We start from the raw sequence: 4,336 nt of genomic DNA, 5'->3' as shown, positions 1-4,336 counted from the left end.
TTTTGAGTCTTTTTTGAAGAATGAGTTTCCCAGGCAAGAAGCTTTGGTGAGTTCACACTACACATTTGACAAATGTACAAATACTACTAATTCAGCAACTGTATCTGACCACTTACTTGATTTTCAATGCCACTGTCTTAGCATAGAGTTTGATACTGTCTGATCTAATTAGACAACTTCTTAACCCTATAATGCCTGACTTTTTAATTTCAGGAAAAAAATTTTTTTTTGTTTTTATTCTTTACTTGCATAGTTATCAATATATATATTAATATATACATTTTATTAGGGGCTCATACAATTTTTATCACCATCCATCATACATCCATTGTGTAAAGCACATTTGTACATTCATTGGCCTCATCATTCTCAAAACATTTGCTCTCCACCTAAGCCCCTGGCATCAGCTCCTCATCTCCCCGCTACCCCCTCCCTCATGGCTAGACCAGAGGATGCACACTGGTGCTCGGGGTTATAGGGTTCCTCTACCCAGTCTTTCCCTTCACTTTCTTTTGTTCACACTGTCACCGGGTCCCCTTCCCAGTCGCTTTCTATTTTAGGATATTTCATGGCCTCTCGGTGCCTATAAAATAAACAACTGGTGGGATTCTTGAGTGAGTATTGAACTGTTAACTTCAAAGTTAGGGCTTTAAACCCACGGGCCTCTATGAGGGACAAAGATGAGGCTGCCTGCCCTCTTCAAGACCTACAGCCTTGAAAACCCTATATAGGGTTGCTATGAGTCAGAATCGACTGGATGGCAGTGTGTTTGGGTTACTTTTTATATAAAATACCATACAAGGTCAATTGCATCCTAGCTTCCATCTTTTTCAGACTCATTTCTCACTCCTGCTTGGACTCCTATGGTCCAACCACATTGGCACATCCATTCCTTCTGCTGGAAGTGCTATTTACATAGTCTCCTGTACCTGAAAATTAATTTTTATTTTTCATGAGTCAATTCAAATGTCAATAATTCACTGGCCATCCCCACTACAATTAAACCTTTCCTGACTTTTTTATATTCCTTCATCTGCTTTTTAAATGAAATATCTTCCATAGCAATTATCCAGATGTATTTAAATTAGTTGTCGACAGGTTTGTTCCTGCCCCTAACTCTGAGCTAATTTAGATCAAAACCATATTTTCCTTAGCCCCAGGACCTAGTGCAATAATTAGTCATCAAATATAATTAAAGCATAAAAATATGATCAGGGGAAGAGTTGATTGAACATGCGATAATAAAAAGTCTGCATCAAGCTATTTTATTTACTACTGTCAAAACCAAATTCAGGTGGCATTGTTATTTCTGACTCAGAATGACCCTTCTGTTCAAAGCAGACCTGTTCCATAGGGGTTTCAGGGCTTTGACATGTTGGAAGCGTATAACTGGGCCTCTTTCAAAATGCCTTTGAGTGGGTGTGAACAATCAACCTTTTGGTTAGTGTTAGACCATTTAACCATTTGTCCTACCTAGGGACTTTATTACCAGAGCAGGGACAACATTTAATGGCTGTGGACTCCTAGCGTAGAGTAAGAAAGAGCAAAGCAAAAGCCATTTTGGCATGCATTGTTAGTCATGTTGAGGGAGGAGAGTGTTTTTAAGTTGTGACTGCAAACATTGGACATATATATTTTTGCACAATGTGGATTTCTGAGGCTCTTTCCCCCCCCAAGTTACACTATAAACAAAAACAAAATAAAAATGAACATCATCATTAGACAGAGAGAGAGAATGTATGAAACGGAATAAAACTAGGTCTTCAAAACTAAGTGACTGGGCACTGTTTACATATCCAATGGGGGTTGGTGATAGGGAAAATCTTTCAATAACACTCATTCATCAAGGCAGAATCATGCCTACCAGATGAATACATGTCACAAGAAAGCCAGGAGAACATTACTATAGTAAATCTATGGTAGTCCTGAGCCACCATTCATAGGGCACCCTCAAAACAAGAGATCTGAACCCAAGTCCCACGGCCACCAAGTCCATAACTGTGGGGGGAAGTCAGATACTTGCTGCCAGACTGCTGTCTCATCCCACCACGGGTGGGCCTGCTCCCTGCTGCTGGAGACAATGGCCTACTTCTCTCTGAAGCTTGGGACCATTAGCTTGGTTTCTCTAGGTGGGGTTTGCACCCTACTGATAAGGGTTCCTATGGAGACCCAGAGACCACCCCCTAGACCACCCTCTCATTGCTGTGTAGCCTATAGTGCAACCCTTCCCTGTGACGTATGTCTCTACCTGTAATTAGTGGGTTGGCTTGCCCCCAAAAGGTATATAGGCAAGGATCAGCAAGATAGGGTATTGGACTTCTCTCTCTGACTCTGAGCTCCTTGCTGCTCACTCCCTGGTCACACCCCTCTCCCTTGTTCCCTTCCCCTCCTTCCCTTCCCCCTCTCTCCACGTGGACCACCAAGCTGGGCTGAGGTGAGCAATGTTGCTATGTATCATGCCTGACTGTATTATTGTAATATCTCTCATGCTCTCGATGACTTTAGTATAATACTTATATATCTCAACCGTACAATTGTGCATTATTGAACCCAGAAGTAGTATTACTGAACTCATAGGAGTAATCAGCGGGTGGGGGCTGGCCCCTCACCCTTCATCAGCGTCATTATTTTTTTAATTTAATACTACACATAACCTTGGATGAGCCGTCATCCGCTTCTCCTCTCAGGCGGGCGTTTCAGCCTTCAATCCAAGGGAGCATGTCCGTTCCTCAAATCTGCTACAGATGGATTTGAGGTAAAGCCCAGTTCATTCAGTGTGGTTCCCACATCGAATTCTTCTGGTGTGGCCTATGAAGGATGTTGAGCTCCTCAAAAGGGCCGTTTCAAATCCCACTGGTCTAAAATCCCCCTTAGGGTCTGGGTCCCCAAGGGCTGGGCAAAACTAGGTCAAATGTGTCCATATAGGAACATAGCACCAGGTCTGTTCTCCCCTTGGGTTCTACAAAATAGTGTGACGTGTATTTTCTCCATGGGAGGTTGCTTCTCCCAATTGACCCACCAACAGGCATGCCTTCTCCAAGACATCCATCCATCCATCTTGACTTGGATTTCCAGGAAGTTTCAATCATTACTCTTATAGGAGTGTCTGTTGATTTGGGGTGACCTTAGCACCATGTTGTATGGCAGCAACTGAATCATCTTCTCCCTTATGTAAGAGTTTAATCTGTACAAGTCAACAATTCGTGTATTGCAGACTGAAGCTGGCCTATATTTGTATAATTTCCTTCTCTCAACAGTGTTTTAAATTCTATACTATTGGTTAAATTACTGACACTATCAATAGAGTTACCTTATGTCCCAGAGGAGTGATTTACAATGTTCTCTATAATAAAATGATACTATCTTTAAAGTGAACCAGAGGCATATCGTATATACTTGAGTATAAGTCAAGTTTTTCAGCACATTTTTAATGTGTTTTTTTGTGGTAAAATTAGGTGCCTCAGCAGATATTCAGGTTGGCTTATATTTGAGTACATATGGTATATAAACCATAGATACATGAATGGATTTGGGGCATACACTAATTTCTAGCCCCAATCTAAAAACAAGTAGTTCTCCCTCGAGGCTGGGAGGAGAGAACTGTCATCCCAGGAATTCTCAATAAATTTTTATTATGCAAACCGAAAAAAACACACCAATTTGTTCTTAAAACATGGCCTTTATTGCTACCACTGCTCATGAAGAGATTGCTGAAGATATGGGTGCTACAGAAAAGTGTGGTATGTGGAGGATGGTGGGAACCCAAAATCCATCTGCAGAGTGTCTGTTCAAAAATGGCCTCTGGCAGATCCCCTCTAGTCAGAGATGAAGGACGCAAACAGCTTTGCCATCAGAGGTTATTGTAAACTTGGTTATGGGGAGTTGGACCATGGAATAAGATGATACTTGGTCAGTTGACCGCTCTCTTGACCCAACCTGAATTTTCTTTGTGCTCAAATATTTCTCAATTGTTCCAAGAAAAAAATCTCTTCTCTGGCTTTTTAAATATTGTTGGTGTTTTTCCTTTCTTACTCTTTATTTTTATCTTTATATTATTATTAATAGCTTTCTGTTTAGTTTTGGTTTTGTTTTTATTCCCAGTTTAAGAAGCACAGAAGGCCTTAGTGGATGCATAGAAACCATAACTGAGGGAATTCTTTGTCAGGAAGAGGGGCGGGGAGTTGGGGATCAGTGGATGTAGGAAGGAGGAGAGAGCAAGAGGCCTGATCATGATGATGTATATACAACACTTTTTTAGGCAGTTTGACTGTGAAAATGTATGGAATGTGAATATCATATCAAGAAAACTACTTAAAAAAAAGAAAAGAAACCAGAG

This window comes from Echinops telfairi, unplaced genomic scaffold (assembly GCF_000313985.2).
Source record: "Echinops telfairi isolate 266 unplaced genomic scaffold, ASM31398v2 ScPeMD7_7463;HRSCAF=8501, whole genome shotgun sequence".
Taxonomy (NCBI): Eukaryota; Metazoa; Chordata; class Mammalia; order Afrosoricida; family Tenrecidae; genus Echinops; species Echinops telfairi.
Note: the sequence above shows the minus strand (reverse complement) of the source record.